Here is a 22,826-nt window from a genome sequence, read left to right as displayed (position 1 = left end):
GTCTTATGCTTCGGTACTTCAGAAGTCTCCTGGAAGGATCAGGTGGTATTCCTCCCCTCTCCATCCCACTGAACAGCTGGTTAGAAATAAGCTAAAACTAAATATATGTTCCCTTCTCCCACCTTTCTCATGTAGAACCAGAGATTTGTTCTAGTCCCTCCTCCATGGGTTATGGGTAGCACAAAGTTTTCCTTTTCTTAAATGTCTGGTTGGTACATCTTGCTCAAATGCTCAATGTCATGCAGTTTAATGCATTTGGGATCAAGCAGGAGTTTCCTTTCAGGTCATGTTGACTTGTGCTGCAGAGGGTTTCCACCTAGCTCTTCTTCGCAGCTTCAAATAACTTTCCAAGCTCCTTTGTCATCTCTGTCCCAAGTGAAGATTTTTCAATGAAAGGGCCTTGCCTCCTGGAGGCTTCCTAATTAATCCTGTTACGTGCTTGGGGTAAACAGCAGGTCAGCCCTCTGAGGACTAAGATATTTTTGTCATGCAGTGGTTTGCGTTCTTACCACCTTCTCTTCTACACCTAGTCAGTTCCTCAGAGCATCTGATCTGACTATATAGTTCTGTAGAATAGGAATCCTAGGCAGAAATGGGTTTTTTCCCCTATTAAAAACAAGCCCTCTGAATCTTCAGGGATTTCTTCCTGTGTGACCAACATTGCAAATAATGAAGAAAACAGAATATCTAGTTCTAGCACAATTGAGAAAAGCACAGAGTTTATCTTTGTAGCAGCAACAATGCTGGAAGACTTGTGTTGCTTTTGGTTAGATTTCTTAACCAGACTACACAGGTCTCTGGAGGCCGTTACCGCTCTGTAGCCCCCTCATGCTTGTCATTTACATGGAGTAGGCGTTTTGCAACTATGTAATGGACCATTCTGCAGAACTATAAACACTGTAAATACTGACGTGGGGTATTTGGTGAGGATAAAATAATTTTCTTGTCAAATGGTGTGAAAGCAAACCTCCTTTTCTCTACAGCACAGCAGCACAAGCAGATGTCCCACATACCTGCTACAGCAGTGTGCCTGAATCCTGGTCTGCACATGGGGCTTCAGCTGGGGTAACACATCCTCCACCACTCACTTAAGGCCCTACCTCCATCAGGATCCTACCTTGGACAGGGTGATAAAAAATGCAAAATCAGGTGCTGTGCAGAGATACAGGAATGAGATCCTGCAAGTGTTGTGGTTTTGCTGGCCCAGTGCCACTCCAACCAACCACAGGGTTCTCCTTGCCAGCTTAATAATTGTATTGTTTTTCTTTGGAGCTAGGTCTGGCAGAGATATTGCTCCAGTACAGCACAATGAGGCCATTAATAGAGAACTTGGAACAAAGGCTCATGATACATGACAAAAATAATGATAAATCACGATTGCCTGGGAAAAATATTTTAAATGGGATGGTAGAGCCTTACTACATATATAAGGTCATTGTTAAAATAGCATTAAGGTTGATGACTCAAACTTTGGTTAATTTCCATGCTATCGAGCAAGCTGACTTTTCTGCCGCTTCAGGAATGCATGCGATGGTGGCATGAGCTGTGCAATCACAGCATCCATCCCTGTGTTGACTGATGGGCATGAAATCAACCACCCGAACTGAAGGCGTAACTGGAAGGGCAGCTCTGTCAGCATGGCAGAGTCCCAGCTGATCCCCAGGTGTCCACAGTGGCGTGCGTGGAAGACCCCATCTTTGTCCCGTTGTCCAGATCAATGACCCAGCCCAAGTGTGCCACACAGCCATCTGGAGTGTCCCCAAGGAGAAACACTATTTACTCAAGTTTCTTCCCAGTAGAAAGTAGGGCATGACACCCAGTGGTGAGAGATTACATATAAGGGCAAGACCCAGCAGTGTAGGAACGGGTACACAGCCATGGCTTATGCTTGGAGACTTGGAAAGGCTCTCAGGTGACCAGTTTAGGCATAATCTTTGTGAGCTGGTCACTGCAGTTAACTTAGTGAGAGGGACTCCAAGCCCTCAAAATACTGTCCATGCTTTGCCAAGGTCTAAGCACCCTGTCCATGGGGTTGCAGGAGAGAACTGGCTTAGTCATAGGCTTGCCTACTGGTTCAGGTAGCTGTTTCAAAGCAAAGTGCATGTATGTGTGTCTAAGTGTCTGAAGCAAAGGCCAATATTGGCCTGTTCGGTTGTATTTCATACTCTGACCCCTGCAAGGAAAACCAAAGCCTCTAACGAGCATATTTCTACTTGGATGTAGTTCATAGAAGTTCAGCGTAGAGCCTGTCCTGAGAAACATCACATCTTCTAGGGCTGACAGCATCCAGAGGCAGCAGAGAGGGAAACTGAAGTTGTAAATAGAAAATAACTTTCCTCTCTCCTTTGAAGTCTCACAGATGCAGTGCTGAAGCCAGCCCTCTTGGAAAGCACAGTGGCTCACTGGGTTATAAATTCACGTACACTGGGGCTCCTTCAGAAATAATTTCCAACTTCGGTGAGCAGAGAGTTGTGAGAGATCAAAGCCTTAGGTAAGTAGGGCACCTATTATACTGAGCCTTTATCTCTTCTTGAGAGGAGAGGGGAGAGAGCAGGAAGTTTGATGATTTTGCAAAGCTAAACCAAAAGTTAATTTTGGTAGTTGGGGGATATTGCAGGCATCTTCACAGCAGTTTTGAATTTGCATCTCAACATCTGATGTCCCAAGTGTGCAAGGAATATATAGGCACTCCAAAAACATGCAGGGAAAAGGGGAAATTATGCTAACAAGATAACATCCTCGTTTAACTTGATCTCCTGTGAATTTAAACTGTACTTGGGGGTGTCATTGTTGAAATTATTTCTCTTGTCCTTATTTGTCAGATGCCTCTTTTCAAAAGGCTAAATATTGCTGGGGAAAACAGAATTTTTTAGGTATGTCTGTGATGCTGCCTTAATTCATGCTGCCCCTGCAGTAGAGGGAAAACTATTCACGTGCTCAGAAGAGCACGGGAATGTGTAAAAAGTCTTAGAAAAATGTAATCCCTGCCTCATTTTTCCTCCCCAAACCTATTCCAGAGTCTTGGCAGCCTCAGGCACCTCTTGGGACACATCAAATAATGAAGAGCCAAAATCTGGGTGAGATTTGCAATAATGCAAATCTGGGTAACATCCCACCATTCCTGGGGCAAAAAGGTGGATTTGAGCAGGCAAGGAAAGCCAGGTGTGACCTGGATGCCCATGCTGCTGTTTCCTTACTAAGGCATGAAACAATTAATTAATGGCTCCTTTGTAAATTGACTCTCAGTGAGAGTCATGCTGTAAGAAGGGGATGTGACATGAGGGGTCCTTCAGGGGAGCAGCTTCTCGGAATGGAAACTGGATCATCCAAAGCTGCTGAGGTGAATACCAGATGGGAATTTGAGCAGTGGGATGTATTCTCATCTGCTGGACGCTGCAGATCAGTTTTGCTAAGGGCCCTTGGCACTGACTGCCTAATGCTGGAGGTTGAAGACATCCACCTGGCCTGGAAAATTAAAAAACTCAGGCCAATCCTTGACTAGCACATAGTATTGTATCTTAATTTCTGATTTATGCTGGGCCAGAAAATGGCCCTTAATATCTTGTTGCACAGGGGTAAACTGGGTCTCGTACTCTGCTTTGCCCGTCATGCTGAGCGAGTATTTTCATGTTAATCCTTTAATACAAACATGTCAACCATTATGTTTCTGGAAGTCCTTCACCAAAATTTCTCCTCTGCTAGAATGGGTATTGGTGTGTCTGAGTCTGCTTTTGTGGGGCATTTGAACTCCTTCATGCACTATGTCGTTCTTAATGAACCCTATTGTAATTGTATATGTGATGTGTTCAATAAAAGTATTTTGTAATGTTTTAGAGCTTGCTGACTAATTCAGGATGGGTGATGCTAGACATAGGTGTGTCGGTGATCACTTGCAATAATGTTTTAAACGTTTTCAGTTGTAGGAGTTTGTGTGTTGAACAACTACAAGTTTAATAAGTGTTTTGTGAGCTTTTACTTGTTTGCACACAGTTAGGTGTGTGAGGTCGAATTCTAATTTACGATCCTGTTGTAAGTTTAAAGTCTTGTAACATTAGTGATGTTAACTATGGATCATGTTAATGATGTTAACTTCAACCACAGAAAAAGTGAGCTGAACCTGAGCAGTAAGCTTGCACAAGCCTTGACATACCTCTAACAATATGAGCTCTGAGCATGCCGTTCATGCCTACGTGAGGATGTTTCACCTTCATTGGGACCAGATTTTATTCTCTTACTGCTCTTTAGCTGATATTTTATAGAGATGTATCTCATGCCTTTTAATGATCTTTTCTTGTAATGTTGTCTACATTTAACTGCTAATAAGATAGTTCAGAGAGCTGAAAGTTTTTGCTTTGCATATTCGGCCATGATTGAAACTTCTCTATTTCTCTAGAAGTCTCGGAAATTGTTGCTTTGAAGGTTATGTCACTGGTATTCTAACAAACTGCTGGTAAACTAAGGTTTTCACAGCAGCCAAAGGGAAGTAGGCGCATGAATCTTCCTGAAATTCACTGGAAGTTGACAACTGCACTATTGCAAAAGTTTGAAAATGGAAACTTTGGTCAGGAGTTCTCATGACAGTAGTGGGCTGTAATGATTACGTGACCACGTGCTGCTTGTAGACTCAGATTGTGACACCCTTTCTTTACTTACACCTTCCATTTTTTATTTTCCATCATGGTGCAAGCATCAGGGATTCTGTGCAGCAAACGTCTGACGTGCCTTAAAACAAATCAAACCAGAACTAACAACGCCAGGGCGGGCTGCCTGAATCCTAACCAGGAACAACAACCCATTTCTATAGAGCTGTCCCTCCCTGGGGTCTTGTGCTATTCCTTCATATTTTTTGGAATGAAAGGCTGTTTATAGCCTCATTACAGGGCACTTAGCATTAAACGTTAGGAAACATCTGCTGGCACATTTCTCAGTAGGAGACTTGTAAATTCTGCAAGTGAGTTTGGGTAGCTGTCGTGAATATACATGGGAGTTCCCTCCAGAGATTTGAATCCTGTCTTTGAAGGCAAGTCAACGCTGCCTTGTTGCAAATATGCTTCATAAAATAGGGTTCTCAGTAAATGGTCAAGCTGAATGTTCAACAGTAGGTGTTCTCATCTTCCCTCATTTCGGTAACATCCACTCTCTGGTCCATATTGTAGGCACCACTGGGAGGCTTCTTTTGCTGATATTATTGCCATGTGTGAAGGCACACTTCCATGAGACACTGGTTTGAGTCATTACACTGGCTTAAGAAGTTACCCTCTGCTGGACCCTAGCATCACAGTTCATTGTGTGGTGGGTATGATAACACAAGTCTTTGTGAGACCTTGTTTTAAACTCAGTTGCTGAAAAGATGTATTTAAAAAAACCCCAAAATAACAACAACAACAACAACAAAAAACAACCAAGAAAAACGAAAATTAAAAACCGTGTGGTCTGGTTTGTATGGCAATGACTGCAAGTGGGCATAACCAGACCCCCACCAGCTTGTTGTTACTGTATTGTGCAGACTGCTTTTACGCCAGTGAGTCAGGTAAGGGAATCAATCCAATAAAAATGCAAACCAATACCCCTTTTTTTGCCAAATCAGCTCCAAGTCTGAGAATGGGGACAAACAGGAACTGCTGGGGGTGGTTTCTGTGTTGAAGCCAGTGTCCCATGAAACTGCACTGGCAGTTTGTGGCATAATCATTCTGTTTGCAGGAAGATTTATTATCAAACCAATCTGAGATGTGGTGTTTTAACTCTAAGTGCCCATTTCTCTTCACACCCAACAGTACATGTTCCTGGATGTATGGCTGATAGATAACCTGTTTGGTCTTTGTGGCCTGCATGGCAGGTCCTAGAGAATGGAGTAGGCCTGGTCCTTGTCCAAAATGTTGAGTGAAATCATGTAGCTGACGGATGCATCTGTCTTAGGACCAGTCTTCAGTTAGACTGTTTTTGTCCTTCTGTTTGGATGTGTCTGAGGGCCAAACCCCAATATCTTCTGTTTCATCCATCAGTGTCATGCTAAACTTTCTTATGTCAGGATGATTGCTGTGCTTATTGCTGGTGGGGTGAATGTCCACAAGAAATCACGAGAGGTCTGTGGCATGCCTCTTTCCCAGCACATTACAGCTATAGGAGGAAGTCACAACATAGCAGGATATTTTTAAAGCAGAAACTGAGGAGGAAGAAACACGCTCAGTGGACTCTGAATTCACAGAGGACGAGAAAAATACGTTATTGGTCCCACCCATAGTCTGGAAGATGGGAGAGAGGGGAAACACTCCCCAATACATTGTATTTTGTAAAGGGAACAACAACTTTTGAAAGAACTCCTCTGGAGGAAATCTTCCGGAAAGAGCTGAGGGTCGTTAAGGGAAGAGCAGATCATGTAAGCAGTTCTTGCAAAATGGCTTTCCATTAGGCAGCAGCATGTCTTTCTTTTGCCCTTAAAAATTGCATCATTCTTAAACCGTAGCTTTTTAACTCCAAGCAAAGGGAGTTCTCATGCTACAAAGCTTTAATCTCAAGCTGTACTCTTAGTTCCAAATTGTTAACCATTGTTAATTTGAAGTTATTTTTACTTTAGTGACCAACATAGCAAAGACAGGAAAGAATTGTAATTTTGTGTATCCTCCAAGACCAATTTTGAATGCTGTGTAAAAGTCTTCCTACCAGCTCGCTGACTCATAGCTGTAGTTCTTGGAGGCAAAATGCTAGCAGGAGAGGCTGTCATATTACTATTGATATTGAACCTGCATTCTGCACTATGTGGTACCTTTTTCTTTAAGAAGACATTCTTCTGTTTCAATAACAGTATCAAGAACTAATACAAGAACTGGAAAGTGAACACAAAAAAGCTTATTCATTTGTACACCCCAGAAAGGTGAGTATGCCTATTTAAAAAAAAAATAAATAATAAAACTGGTTTTACCAGGACTGTCCACTTCAATAATTTAACATATTGCAAGGAATGTAAAAAAAAAAAACATAAAAATCTATTTCTTTGGAAAAAATCCTTATTTATTTAAACCTGACACTAATTCTGAATTTTTCAGGCAGAAGATTTCATGAAACCTAAAAGTAGATGGCAAAAAGGCCTAGAAGAGCAAATCAAAGCTTGTGAATTAGCACTGGAAGTCTGCATTATCAAGTTGTAGGCAAATCTGCAACGCTGGTGTATCTTGATCAATGCCATTATTTAGATTCTATTTTTTTTACCTTAAGTTTTCATATTACACCCTACCACAGTTGTACTTAGGCGATTTTTTTTAGATTAGCTCTGTCTCTTCTCTTTCTCAGAATTATCTTTGTAAACTTTTTTTTAGGCTGAAGAGGGCATTGAAACAAATAACTTTGTGTCAAGAGCTGAATCTACTTTTTTCTTTTTTTTTCACATAACCATGGTATCCAGAAGCCTGAATCAAGATCCTGTTGTACTTGGCACCATAACCCCCCCAAATAATTGATTATTGCACAGCAGTTACATACATTTTCTACATCCTTGTAGGAGGTAATGAATGTCTGACCTTTGAGAAAGAATATATTGTGTGATTGAAATTCTCCATCTGAGTGCTGTCTAAAAAAGTAAATCTGTTGATTGCTGAAAATTGAGCACAATGTCTCGTTTGCATCTCTCTGCTACTTTAGCCACAGCAGTGTGCACCAGCAGGTTTTTAAGGCCACATTTCTCCTACATGAAGTACAGAGTCCTGCCTACCTTTGTAACACCTGATGTCATACCCGAGTCCAACAGGCAATTGCTCTTTATTTACTCAGTGCTACACAGTGCCATGTTCCACCCACAGCTTTGGGAACTTTGCCTTTTCTCTTGCAGTCCTTATCAAGTGCGCAAAGCACACCAAGACATCCTGTAACTTCTGGATCGCGTTCAGCGTGCCCCTGCGCAGGTTTACCTCCACATCCTGGAAAGCATGGAGTTCCCCAGCGAGCTTCGCAGCTGAGCTGGGAAGAAGCCTAGTGTGCTCTGCGGAGAAACCATCTAGGGATTTTAAAAGAAGCTGCGGCTTTTTTGTATGGTGCTGAAAACGATCCCTTCTGCTTGTCGTGACAAACAGCTTCAGGGAGAAAAGAAGACACAGAACTGCCAGGTATGACAACTTTTTAATTTCTTCTTCGAGAAGAAAAGTGCAAAAACTTGCACAGGAGCCCAGATTTGGCCTATTTTTTCCTGTGTATTTTTTTTCCTTTTGCACACTGGATTATTCTGCATCTTGTAAATGTTGGTTCTCGATAATGGGTCTTGTGTCTAAGTTTTCTTTATGTAGTGCCAGCTTTAGGGTGCCAGTGACACTCAAAGGTAGAGTGAGTTGGGACCACTGCAGGGAGGCTTTAGCAAAGCTCTCCAGTGTCAGTGGGAAAACACATATCCATTTTACTGGCTTTGGATCTAGACCCCTCTTCTCTCCCTGTTTAAAATTTCTGAAGGGAAAGCCAGGCTTCTTCTCTGTGTGCTTAAATCTAAAGGTGCTCCGAGCTCTCCCTATCTTCGTTACCGGTGATTGCATTTTAATTTAATAGTAAAGGCATGAAACATGGGAACGTCTTGCCTCCATCATAAAGGGTTTTACATCATAACTGACCATCTCTGGAGGAGATGGGCTCTAGCTCAATCTGGTAGATGGGCCAATTAATGAGTGTTGTTTTCTGGCCTATTGTGTACTAAGTGATAAATGGTGTCACTGCCTTTAAAACTGGAGGGTGTGAGACTGGGATGGAGCATTTGCACCAATTCCTTAAGACCCTTATACAGAAATCACAACATCAGGTTTCACCTGGATGTGCTTTTCTTGCCATAGCTATTTTTGTTTCGTTAAACTAGTATGGGTCACATTGCAAAGAGGTGATGCCGACTCATGGATGCCCAAAGACCTTATGAAGGTGGAGAATTGACTGATGAAACAGATCCAAAGTGCCTTCTCTACTACAGAGAAAAATAACCCCTTCGCCCCAAATCCTTGCTCATCTGATGTAGAAAATCTTCCAATGTTACCCCATATCTGACACTAGCTTGACTGCCAACCCAGGAGCAAGACACTCTAGCATGTATTGAAGGAGGATTTTTACCACAGAGCATTGCTTTTCTCTCTCTGCCCATGAAAACATGATTATTCAGGTATCCTCACAGAGGCATAAGTCCCACAGAAGCCAGCAGGAGATTGCTTAGTGAGACCATGGGGGGAAGAAACCTATTTGTTATAGCTAAAGTGAACTTGCTGCGCTAACCTTAATATATACCTCTGCAAATGACAAATCAGTTCAAAACCAGTATTGAAAGGAAAGGTTAAGGCTATATTATTGGTGATAGAAGCCCTCTCTTAATCTCTCAGTGTTAACTTGGTTGCAAACCATCAGAGGAAAGTAACACCGCAGTTCACATTACAGAAGTAACTGTTTACTTCCTTTCAAGCAAATGGCTTATTTCCCTTAGTGATAAAAACTCTCTGTGGATCTCTATTTAGTCAAATGTGTGACAGTGCACTTTAGTTTTGTTCTAGGTGTTAGCTTATTCACGACCTACACATCATTTAGCATTACTGACAGTCACTATTCCAGGCTTAAGCAAAAAAATAACTGGAAGGAAGGGAACAGTTAAGTAGGTGAATTTGCTGATATCAGAGTAAATCATCCTGTTTGCTGGCAGCATGACTCTCTTCAAGTCAGCCTGGAAACCCGCTTCCAGCTTCACTGGGAACAGTTCATCACCATCGGACAAGACAGATCCCCAGGGTAAGGCCAACCAGTTGGTTGTCTGTCTGCATTACAGGCACTACTCTGTGCTCGCTGGTCACCCACCTTCCATGCACTTGACCTGGCAGCGTTCAGTCCAGATAGCTGTCCAGTCCCTTACACTCCAGTCTAGGACCCATAAATGTTTGCAGATGCTCAGTATTGGCTCCAGGAGGAGCAGGATTAGGTTCTTGCACACATGTAAACTGATGTAGAGGTAATGTTGAAAAGCCATCTGAGTCCCCAAGACTCATACGGCAGGAAAGCTCAAGGAGGCGAGTTCTGCTCTACTGTCTGTAGCTATGTATGTATTTAAATATATTTTTATATATTTAAAACTGATTTTCACATCTCAAAGTTTGAATTATGCGGTTTTACTAGTGTGTCCAGTGCCGTACCCCAAGCAGGAGCATTGAGAGGAATGCAGGTAGATCACAGTCCATTAAAGATTTTGCTTTTCCCCATTTACACCAGTGACAGACAGCCGTGTGAGATGCTTAGACTGAGGGCTGGGCAACACTATGGTGGATCCAAGGTCAAAGCTGGGTGCATGCCCTGTAGGCAGGGCTGATAACTATGATCCGAAGATAAACAAGACTCCTTTTCCCTGACTCACTCTAGGGGCCTGTGCAGCTCTCTGCCGACCTCCGTAGGTTATTCAGTATTATTCTTTCATCCATTGATTTCTTCCTACTCCATTGTTCCTGTGATCCTGAGTTTTCTGGGACTTGCAGCTACTGCGGGTTGCAATTTCAGCAGCAATCTGGATTACCTACTAGTCTAACATCAAGACCTTCACTTTCTTTCCCCTGCCCTTTGATAAGAGCTGTTGCGTGCAATTTGTACTCTTGTTGTTGTTGGGAATGTTGCCAATGCTTTCCCCACCTGCTATTTCACTTCCTGGACAAACAAGCTTTAGTTTACTTTTCCATCTTAAATCTATAGCTTTGGCTTTACAACAGTACGAAATATATTGATACAGGTGTGAGGGGAGCGAGAACAATGCTTTGCTTTATTTATGTTTGGTTGCAACAGAGTGCTGTCTTGCATCCCAATTAGGACTGCTTTCCCTCCTATTCTCTTCTAGACCCCTTCACCCGTTCTGTGGTATCCTTGTAGACTCTGGGAAGATGGTCTCTATCTCAGAGTCTTTCTTTCCAAGGGCTCCTGCTCTGCACCGGGGTGGGACGGCTGGAGTGGTAACTACCCTGCATATCTTCTGAAGCTGCTCCCCCATAAGAAAGCCAACCAAACTGATGTGTATCTCCTCCTGAGTTGCTGTAATTTGTAGGAACTGTCATGTGAGCATAAACCGAAATTGATGTTGATTTCTGTTTATTTGCGGGGCTCTAAACCACGACTACTCCAATTAACATCCTCTTCAGCTGTATCTGCTGCAAGACCAACCAATGCCTCAGCTGCCTGTGTTAGACTTCCCAGGTACGTTACAGGAATCCCCAGGCTCCACTCATAGCAAACATAGGCATCTACCTGTAAGCACATTAAACTGACTGGTTTCCAGTGCTTTTCATTAACGTTATATTCATCAAGCACTGAGTTCATCTTTCAGTTTAAGTCTGACTCTAGGACTGTCTCACTTCATCACAGTATGCGCCTAAATTTTCTTTTTTTCACATGTGAATCCTTTTGCTTCTGCTGCCTGGCCCTCACAGCTCCCTAAGTGACTTCCTTTTTCCTTTCAGTCTTCTCTTTCAGTCTTCTCTTTCAGTGCTGTAAGAGCCTCCGGGGAGGCCCCTTCTTGTTTCGTTAACAAACAGAAGACTAGAAACAAGAACCAAAAATAGACAAACCTGACCAAAATTGTAGGACACTTGCAAGATGAGCTGCAGACTGAAACCAGCTTCCAAGAAATCATTCATTCAAAAACTCTCCACCACACCAGGTATTGATTAATGAAGCAATACACACCTTGGTCTGTTTAAATTTCATGCCTCACTGGTGTGGTTGCCTCATGTCACAAACATCTTTGGTATAGACATGCTACCCACAAATTTACCACATGCCAGAGGGTTTTCCCAGCTACAGCTGGTCACCAGACACTACCAGACTCTGGCTGCTTGTCAGAGATCATCATTCTCTGGACTGTCACCACAGTTTCCCTTCTGGTCAACCCTTGCTGCAAAGCTGTGCTGCAAGTGGGCTGGCCAGGCTAGCATGTGCTTTTCATTATTTGGTTTACAAACAAAAGTTCTTCTCAGAATTTTTCTTGGAGTAGTGTAAATATGCTTTTCCCAAATATGCTCCACAAACTTACTTATGACGCTGCCTTTGCCAAACCTCTTTGTGTTTTATGCTACTTTTTCTCCTATGGCCAAAATAGCAATCTGATTGTGGGAAAAAAATTATGTCTATGCCTTTCTGGACAGACACAACCTGTTCAGCAGATGCCATCCAAAGAAACACTCAGACCTCTGTCTGAGCTGTTTACATCTCCGTACCACACTTGCCCCAAAGCTAATCCAGTCTTGCTTTTTCTAAGAGAAATTATGACTTTCATTTACTGACACAAGGCATTTATTCTGTTCTGATTATGCCATTGGAACAAAGGTCTTTAGAGATTACATGTGTTTTCTAGTACTTTGCTTCATTCCAAGGAACTCAACCAGAGACTAACTGTCCTTAGAAGACATTTATTCTTCACCCAAGCCCTGCAAATATTAGCTGTCAAACTAGCCTAAGCAGTTACATGGGCAGCTGTTCACTTGGAGTACCAGTAGCCTAATGTGGAGCTGGGTGATAGGCAGAGCACTGCAGAGCTCTGCTTTTGAGATGTGCCACATCTTGGATGAGGCATGGTTTGTTGCGTGCCAAAATTCAAGGCTATAAGAAAGTTAAAAATGCAGATTTGGAAATAATGATACACAGCACAAAAAAGAAGCTAAAATAACAAAACACACCCAGAAGATTATGCTTAAGAGTATAGTTTCTCACTGGCTGCACTAAACCTGATGTAGCTTCCACCTCTCTTTCTATTATTATAAGTTGGGCTGTCCTGTCATTATGTGAAGGTTATCTGTCTTCCTGGGGGGAGGAGGTACCAAAAAAAGATTGAGCTTCTCTTTCTGTGCCACACTAAGCTAGAGAGCCATGGGTTTTGTGGGCTTTTTTACTTCGTTGTTAGGAAAACTCCTTTCTTTATTTCTCCTGACTAGGCATTTGGTGCCCCACAGTACTGCTGAAAGCTTACTTAATTCCCTTTAGTGTCTCAGAGCCTTTGATTAAGTTTTCTGTTGTGTGCCTTCATTAGCACATTCCTAGCTTCAGGCTGTGTATCATTGCCTTCTGGAAATACACCGGCAAAACCTTGATCACTCTATAAGAAACAGCAAATGCTGTCTCTTCTTATGGGACCCACAACTAATCTTACCCTGCAAGCAGCACATGAAAACCTCACATAGTATGACAAATTGTAATGCTCGGAATAGGGTGTTCAATTTAAATATCTGCCTCACTTTCCATGTATCTCCTTGATTTTAAAGGGATCTTCTGTGATACTGCATCACAACCCAACAGGAGAAATGGCAACAATTAACCTTATCTGACCATGCTCCTTCACCACCAGGCAGAGGTTTCCTTCTTCTCAGAGCTCACAGAACTTGAGTTATGACAGGTCAAGAAGTCACCCTGTCCCAGTGATCAGCACTAGAATAATATACTCCTACATGCTTCTGTCCCCTTTTGGGATCATGCCCCTATGGAATGCTGGTGCTGCTGCACATCCCTAAAGTGAACATCTGTAGGTCACCCCTGAGCTCCCACTGATCTCTCTGAAATGGGCCATCTTATCACCATCTGGCCAGTAAAAGCTATAATAATATAAGGACCTAACGCAGAAAACAGTACTACAAAATATACAGAAGATTATTGATACTAGGGAGAATTTCATGGAAGGCAGCAGGTTGCCTCCATATTTTTCCTGGCAGGATAGATGTGATTGTAACCTGGAAAAGAGACAGTACAGGTATACATGCACATGGTGTATTTAATTTGGAGTTATTGTTAAAGTGTTTATGAGCATAATGGGTGTGACATGATAAAGGAATCCTCTCAGAATGCCACTGAGTTTTTCACATGAAGGATAATTGACTGTCAGAGCAATATATAATGCAAACCATGAGGGGCTTAAAGAAATAAATCCCAGATCTCTTGGGTAATGCTGTGGGGAATGCAGAAGTGATCTGCTCCCTGCAGATCCAAGGATCTCACATCGTCTCCACACACACTTAGTGCAGAAAACTGTGGAAGTGGCCATGGGGGAGAGGGCTGCATTGCCACAGTATGAAACAGCCTGTCTAGCATGGTGGACGCTGCTCCTCGATGTCCCCTGTGATTACCATCTGGAAAACTGAAGGGCAGACCCATTGCAGCCCTGTCCTCCTTGGCCTGCTGAGGTGTCCTAGCACAACTGTTAGGCAGTGGTTCTTGCTCTCCCATGGCAGTGGAGTTTACAGAGAGAGTACACGAGCAAAGCACAACCAGGACTACAGCATCTCTGAGAGACTATAGGAGATTAAACATTGTACAGCCATTACATGGCCCTTCGGGTGATGTTACACTGTGCCAAAAATGCCATTTCTCTCATGAGTGCAGCCCATTTTTCCCATACGCAGAGCTCGTGGGAAGACTCTGTAAAATGCCAAGGCTTTTTGTTGGCTCTGCATGGGTTGGATTTCCTCTGTGTGTTCAATCTTGGGGTCCCACTGAGGGGTATCCTAATTCCTCAGTGGTATGAGCTGGGTTTTTTGATGTGTATCTGAGGAGCGTGCATGTGACAGTGTTTGAAGTGTCACCAGATACAGCATATGCATTTGTGGCAGCTACTGCCTTGCAAATAACAGCAGGAGGTCTTGTGTAATACCAGTGTTACAAAGGGCACTTCAGTCGGAGGCTCTAACAAGCTGGCCTGTTGCTTTGCCCTCAGCTATTGATTTTTCTATTCACGTAGGCATGATTAGCTTTTAACAAGCCCTCCCAAGCATCCCCCCTGAGATTCCACTTTGTTCACTGATGATGATTAGGAAATATGTGCTAAAAGCAGTGTGGACACATCTGAGGTTTGCTGCAGCGGCTGATTAATCCCTGTGCTTTCCCTGTGCAGTCAGACATGTGCAGCATCATAGGCAAATGAAGAGACACAGATTTATAGGCCAAGAACATAATCCTGAGACAGGTGGATCTCCATCAGCTCCCCCTAATTTCTGTCCCCATCACGTCATGTAATTTCTCATGGGATCACAGCAAACATTTCAGACACCTGAGAGACTCCCTCTTGCAACAGCACCTTTCCTACAAGAGCAATGAAATTTTTGGCTAGAAGGGAATTTGTAAATACAAGATCCCAAATCTGGTGGGAACTGGACCTCAGAGACAAGATGATCTTGGGCCTTGTTCCCTGCAGAATTGAGCTCAGCTTTCTCTACCCTTCAATGTAATCTGAGCAGCTGAACCCAGCTGAAAACTCTTTGGCTGACAGGTTTTCAGCTCTGGTCCATCTCCTATGGGCTGCGAAGGGGACGATTGAGAGACACTATTAATTTCTGTTTTAAAACATCAGGAGGTATCATATTTGCAGGTGTTAGTGCCAGGAAGATGACATCAACAGTCACCAGAACAAGTTGCTGCTTTCTTTTTAAAGGGAAGAGCCTGTGCCTTTGTGCATTTCTTAAGATTTTCCCCAGCTGATCATTGTTTGTTAAGGGCCTGGAATATTGCAGAAGGGGATCTGATGGAGAAAGGGAATTTCTAGCCATGCACCCTTCCTTCCCTGCTGCAGGTAAGGGGCACTCCACCGAATCCTGATCAGTACGAGTCACATTATTCTGCACACACCCACTGAAACTATTTTCTGACCATTTCTATTTGGCATGTACCTTACAGCACTGTATCAGCTCCCACCTGCTGAGTAACTGGTGAGGTATGGGAATATTTCTGTACTAACCTGCAGTGCTGAAGCCACTCACTTCAGTTCAGATCACATCCAGGGGGATGGATGAACATGGGTAGGAATCCAGACCATCCCTTCAAATTGAGTTACTCTGGATTTCTACCAGTTTGTCAGTTCCTTGGAGAATCAGTCAAATGAATTTGGCTGAGTAGCTCCCAACAGGCACAGACAGACCTAGAGCAACTGGTCACTTCGTGACATTGCCTTCCTGTGTCCATTTAATTTTCTTCCCACAGTCTGGTCATGGTAATAGGAACACATAGGATTTATTTTTCACCTCCTCCGCAGCGCCGTGGTGTGCTTTCTGCTGCCAGTTGTACAGTTTCACCTGCCACATGCTCCACAGGGATCAAGGACACTGCCGGTATATTTCATCTTTCCACACCTGTAACAAGCACATTTTGAGACCTTTGGTCTTTCATTAGTCACTTTATGATTGTGCTGTTGTTTCCTGGACTACTGCCATTTGCAAATTGGATGTTCCTCCTACACTATATTTTTTAAACAGCTCTCTGATATTCAAGGGATGGTCATCAATGTCACAATTTGTTCCTTTCGGTCCCGTATTTCTTATGCATCCTACACTGACTTTTGACAGCAAGAGGATGCAGAAAGTCTTTCATAACAAGGGCAGTTGGGACAAGATGCCCATCTGACCCATTGTAGCCACTGCCGGTGCTCATAATAACTGATGTGTCAGTGGTCCCCAAAGTGAAGTATGCTCCTTATCCTTCACCTACACAAGGAGCTCCTCACCAGCCAGAACTGGTCAGGAAAGGGGAGAAAAGCTGGGATGAGGAAAGCATAGGCTGTGGGAGGAGATTCAGTCATCCAAGGCTGGCCTTTGGGGGTTCGTGAGGAAACCCTTCAGCACCATGTAGAAAGGCTTTTCTGGAGTTGTGACTCCCATGGTTAGTATGAGCAATGCACTTGTGTTGTTTTGGGAGCTGGAGATGAGGTTGTTTGGGTGGAAGTGATCCCCAAACATTGCACCAGTCGGGTGTGGGGGGAGACCAGCTTGGCTCAATTGGTTGCAGCCAATTCTCTGCAGTGAGAGGTACCAGCCATGGTTGAGCAGGTCAAGCTTCAAACCTTGAAGTTTGGGAGTTGCAGGCTGCTGTTACAAGACAGTAAGGGAAAGCAATAATCATCAGATCAGTCATTTTGAACTATGTAGGATAGCTGGGAAAGCATCTAGGCCGTAATTTTAAAAATAGCATTGAAATGGGAAGGGCTCCTTGCAAGGACTGGCACTTAGTTTAAGTCTACACTGTGGGATGCTCTAGAGTATGTTTCTCTCCTTTTTCTCTCCTATCCTCTAGTTATCCTCTCCAGTTACTTGTGGGCATATTAAGACCTACTAGGTCACCAGACATGTTTGGGTCCTGTGTGCTCCAGAGAGGGTCCTCTGCTCTCTCAGCTTTGCTGTTTAGAGGGAGAGTGAATCTGATCTGGAGTGTGGGCTGAGGGCATCCCTTTAACAACAGTGTCAGTAAGTCTTCAGTTTTGCATCTTCATCATAGTTGAAATGCAGCACAAGCTGAATGACTGCAAGTCATTCTCCCAGATACCGTCCTAGGATAAGGTCTTTACAGCATTAATTTAAATCCATTCCACTCTAAGCTAGCCCTCAGTGACTAGTGGGCAGCTGGGAAAGTGAAGGATTCAAAGGTGAAGCACCATGTTTTGGAGGTAGCTCGTTTACTGGAAAGACAACAGACCGAACTTCTTCTTCCCACAACGATGGGTCACAGCAAACTCACTGCTGCCTTGCTGCAGCTGGTCAGCTGAATCTCTGCCCACACCATACTGGCTGCAGTGGGAGCTCAGACACCCAGCATACATGTACACCCTTTATGCAGGCACTGAAATTTAGACAACTGACATTGCAGGCTGCAGCCCTCCCTGGTGTGTTCGGAAATTTGCGAAGGATTATGTGAATGGTGTGATTATTGGGAAGATGCTACCCAGAGACCAAATTGTAAGGCAAGGACCTCAGAGCTGAGTTCATAACACTGAGTCATTCCTGCTCTTCTGAGTGCTTCCACATGTGCTGAGCTTCCCTACATGAGCAGGTTCACTAAAGTCCATGGGGATAGCATAGCTGAGGGGAAAAGTCATTGCCAGTGTAGGTGAGGTGGATTTCAGTGCCAAGAAAAATCATTAGCAAAACAGCCTACCCAATTTTTAGCTATTTTAAAGTCTAAAGAAGTCCCAAGGCCAGCTTATTTTATGGTTGGGTCCATTCTCATGTCAAAAGGAAGGAGATGAATCTAACTTTAGAAAGGAAGAAAGGACTGTGGCCAAGGTCAAAGTAGTAACAAGCAAGTATAAAGACAGCAGCAAAGAACGTGGGAGTAGTGTGGGATGAATTGTCATTAGCTAAGATACTAAAATGGGGGGGGAGCAGAAGAAAGTTCTAAGAAGGAGGAAGACTCCAGAATGAAGCAAGAACAAGAGGTTCTGCAAATATGTAGAAGGACCGAAATTAATCCAGATTCTTGTACATTTGGTTGCAGGAGAAAACGTGATACTTGTGGCTGTTGCTGTTGAGATGGGGCGTGGGTGGTGAGAACATGAGAAATGGCTAGTGCAGGGGCAATTCCTTCACAAGTTAGATGCTTTTCAGTTCAATATCATCTGAAAATAACCTGGGTCTTGAGGACATTAGTCCTACATGCCATGTCCCATGTTGGATGTTTGTATGGATACTTCGTGTTGGAACTAGGAAGACAATTCAGTGAAGGTTGTCTCTAACAGGTGTAGCTTGGAAGAATGACCCTGGAGTCTTCGCAAAGGGGCATAGGCTCTTGTTCTTCCCTTAGAAATTGCTTATGCTGCTATAGAGTCCCTTTAATTGCCACTCTGCATTTCAACATTCATGACCATTATAGTACTGCCATTGCAGCATCCAAGGGCCTCCACAGCTTTTCTTGTGACAGGACTTTAGAAAATTTCACCTTCTAGAAAATACTCTCTGGCAAACCTTCACTCTCGTGTTACTATAATTAATCAGCTGATTAATGTGTTCAAGTGTTTGTGGATAGGTCTGAAATTAATTCTAACAGTGTTCACATAAATCCTGTGGGAAAACACAGAAGATGAAGGAAAAAGCAGAGATAAATACATATAAAAATCTTTTATGCTAAACTTCCTCTTGCTGTCTGCAATAAATTGGCATGATCCTGCAGGCATTACTGTCAACGCAACTTAGGGAAAGAATATAGTGATCTTAGAATAACTGCAATTCACAGGTATAGGGAAGCAGGAGGTGCATTAAAGTTGTAGTTGGCCCAGTTTTAGTCTTGTAGTGTACCTGGTATGCAAAATGCCAGGAGACTGGCATATAGGAGGGCGCTGTATTGTGAAGGGTCCCACAATTTGGAAAAAAAATTAAAGTTTGGTTCATTGAAGGTGGGAGGACGAGTGGGAAGGTCAGGAGGCTCATGAGAGTGCTGAGGGGTTTTGGTAGGGATGGTCCCCTCAACAGCGGCGAGGCCAGGCGGTTATCCAAGGAGAGGTCATGCTCTCAGGGATGAGCAAGCCCTGACGTTTCGGCACTGAAGCGATCCTCCAGCTGGCTGGAGGAAGCTCTGTGGTTGAGTTATGCAATTGTGCTCTATGAGGTTTTTTCTCTGCAGAGTTTTTGTTACTCACAACTATTGGAAAGTGGGTGAGGTGGAGCCTTGGAATCAGCTTGTAGGACAGTGTCTCTGGGTTTAAGGAGTCCAGACCAAATCCAGTGTTACGGATGCAGAAAGAGGGGCTGCTGCTGGGAAATGGATGCCTTACCAAGTCCATCCTTTTTTAAAGCAATTTGATATGTTGGACTGTTTTACTCGCTTGGTTTCCTTTTGAAAGCTTCCGTGTCGGCAGGAGGTGGGTAAGGCGAGCAGCAGTTGCCTCTGGAACTAATTGGGGTGCCCCAAGCCTAGGTGCTCTGCTTTTCTGCTTTACTCTTTCGCAGCTTGTTGTGCTGAAGCATTTTATTTTTAAGAGAGCTACTACACTCTCCCTATCTACAGGAAACAGAATTAAAAAAAAAAAAAAAAAGGAAAAAAAAAAAAAGGAAGAATTTGGCAAGGAGCCAAGCGCGGTTACTGAAGTAAGAAGTAGGGAACTTGGAGTAAGTTTAGTTACCAGGACATTGCATGGCAGAGCGGGTCCACAGTGGATTTTAAGGGGCTTGGAGACAAGCACGCGATGCCCACTTCACTGCGTAAAGAAGCTTTGCTTTCTCCGATGAATGTCCTGGCACTGTGACTACAAGCGAAGCTGTTGGTCTTGGGAGGGGATAAAGCTGTGTGTAAATGAGAAGAGAAGAGCATACTGGATTTGTTGCTGTGACTTTTACAAGCCTTCAAGGGTAAGATGTAACGCTTTCCTTCCGCCTGTTTGTTTTCTCTCTCAGTTTTTGGGGGCAGAAAACTTGCATTTTTTTCAGACCCGAGAGCTTTGCAAAGCTTAATCAAAGTGCTTGGGGTTGAGCTTTTTCTGCGAGTGAGCTGATAGACTTCTGGGTGGAGTGAGCTGAGCTGTGTATGATTTCAGGCAGCACCAGCTGCCTTGGGGAAGCTGCTATTGTTTGCATTGTTTCGGAGGGAGCAGACTGCAGCCTGCATTTCGGTTTGGGAACTCGCTCTGCCTCTGCTGTTGATCAGTAACTTGAGCGTTGCAACTAACTTACCCAAAGGAGCTGAATGCAAATTTTTGACTGCCGTTCTGGTGTCAGTTTAAAGAGTGTTTTAATGAAGACAGATGGAGGATATTGGATCATTACTTTAAAACGTGGCATATAACAGACTGAGTCTGTTTCCCAGCAATTATAGCTAATTGCATTGGCACATTTGAGTGTAGGGGGTAGGAGCACACAGTTTCATGGGTTTCTGTATGTATAGCTTGGAACAGCACCAAAAAATAGCTGGAGGGCTAGCTCACCTCATTCAGGATACCTCTTCAGGTATTTGAAAAGCTGGGGAGGTTTCAGAGTTACTTTCAAACTCTTTGCACTGAGCTAGTAGGTTTAAACCAGCGTCACCGCTCCTTTTACAAACCCTGATGCCAAGAGTGACAATTTATAGCTTCTTAAACTTATTCCAGGCTAAATTCAGGCAAATCTGATTTCAGCCCCTTAAGAGTGTTATTCTGGGATTAAAAACATGTTTCGGTTGTCTGTCCTGTGGCTCACTTTCTGTTTCCCACTTGCAAAGCAGGGAGTGGTACAACACATGTTACTCCCTGGTTTGCTCTTGATGTGTTCAAACACAAGAGGATGTAAGAAGGGGTGGAGAAATACAAACACTAATCTATTTCAATGTTAAAAGATGATTAGTACTAATTATTTCCAATGGCTGAAATTTTTCTGTTTACTTTCGATAGGGGAAAGCAAATCCATCATTCTCTGTGGACCAAAAATTGAGCAATTTGACTGAAATAGTTAATACACCAGAAGTTTAAAGGGGGTTCTTTGCAAACATGTCTTTGTGTGGCACATTATTACAAGGTCAGTCCATGCCAGGGGTGACAGGCCTTTACATTGCTCTTGCCAGAGCATTAGCAAACATTGCATCAACTGTGATGTCCTTCTCTGCGATACCTGGGAGTGAATGTGAGTCTCCAGCTTCAGTGCCTGATACGTGCACCCCCTTAGCAGGTGTGCAACTAAGGCATGGAGAAAACAGGGAGTTTGAGGGCCTAATGTATTTTAAACCCTTAATATTTTCCCAATTGTGGCTCCAAAATCAGTTTAAAGTGATATGTGTTCAAAATTTAGGGACTTAGATTTGTTTCATCTCATGATATTTAAACAGCGTTACTCCACCAAGAGCACTAGGCAGCACAGGCAGTCTTGAACTTTGTCTGTCACAATGCCTGGTTCTTGGGATCTATTTTCTCATATACTGAGCTATTAGTTGGGTATTTAGTACTTAAGCCTGGGGGAAAAAAGTTCTTCTAAGACCTGTGGGTATTTGTGATTATTACATCAGCTGAACATAGATGAAAAAAAATTTAACCTATAAATCTTGCTCATGTGCAAAAACTGACCCGATATGGAAAGCTGGTGACTGGAGGCATGGTATGCTTTCTGAATTTTTACCTGGACAGGGCTACTTAAACTTTTTTAGTGTGTATACATACCACACTACATTTGGTGGCAAAACAGACTGGAGAAATCTTGTTCTCCTGTCTAATTCTCCTGGACCCTGGGTGCTTGCTTCTAGTATTTATTATAGCACAATTTGCCACCCCCTCAGATCTGCTACAACCACTGCTTGGGAAGGAATTTTGGTCCGTACTGAACTACACCCCATGATCTGGATTAAAATAACCCTTCCAAAAAATTACTGTATTTAACATGGAGTGTTTCACAGAGCCTGGGAACAGGGTGATGGGAGCAGAAGAATCAAGTATTTTCTAATTCTCATTTATCATTGGATCTGATGTATCGTGTGGCTACATCCAAAGAAACGGGGCCAAGAAACTAGCCACGTTTTCCACCTGCAACACCTGCTCTCTGTTCATCTGAATTGTGCCATGTCTTTTCTGATTTTGCTACTCACCACTGTGGTGGGGGGAAGTGCCTCCCTCCCCCTCCAGTTTGCAGTTAGTGAAACATGGGTTTGGACTGGGCTGTAGTCTTTGCAAGTTCCACATGCTGTAGCTCATTGCAACCTGCCCCTCGTGCAGGAGGAGCTTTGCAGTTGTGCTCTCAAGCCAAATCTGGCTCTTGTCTCCCTTAAATAAGGCTGAGCTTGGTTTGTGAGAAAGCGTCCCTTCCCTGTTCCAGACTCATCAATATAGCTTCTCACTGTGGATATTAAAGGGCTCAGAGCCCATGATTAAACTGTCAGTAGCCATAAAGCAGGTGGATTGTCTTTGCAGAAGTGTAAGCCATAGCTAGATGGTTTGTAGAGGACTGTAGGTACAAAGCCTTCTATAGTGAGAAGGGATAATTTATTTGTAGCTTATACCCCCAAATCCCCATAAATGAGGAACTGGGAATTTGAGCTTTAAATAATTTTTGCTATAGGCTTTGGTAACATGGGGAAGTAACATGTGTCCTGCTAAGCAGAGGAGTTGGACCTGCATGATCACTCAAATACTGTGAGCTCTCATTGATTACTGA

The 22,826-nt window shown here is 43.4% G+C and overlaps 1 protein-coding gene across 2 annotated transcripts in view; it reads left to right on the top strand.

Annotated features, from left to right (window-relative positions):
* The first annotated feature begins 19,391 nt into the window (after nt 1–19,391).
* LOC126036146 (phospholipid-transporting ATPase FetA-like) overlaps nt 19,392–22,826 on the top strand; it is a 75,843-nt gene continuing 72,408 nt past the window's right edge. For both annotated transcript variants that reach the window (XM_049795557.1, XM_049795558.1), the window contains exon 1: nt 19,392–20,066. The gene's annotated coding sequence lies outside the window, so the exon portion shown is untranslated. The remainder of the gene's footprint in view (nt 20,067–22,826) is intronic.

The sequence above is a fragment of the Accipiter gentilis genome, chromosome Z (genome assembly GCF_929443795.1).
Source record: "Accipiter gentilis chromosome Z, bAccGen1.1, whole genome shotgun sequence".
Classification (NCBI taxonomy): domain Eukaryota; kingdom Metazoa; phylum Chordata; class Aves; order Accipitriformes; family Accipitridae; genus Astur; species Astur gentilis.
Note: the sequence above shows the minus strand (reverse complement) of the source record. Positions and strands in the feature narration are given on the sequence as shown.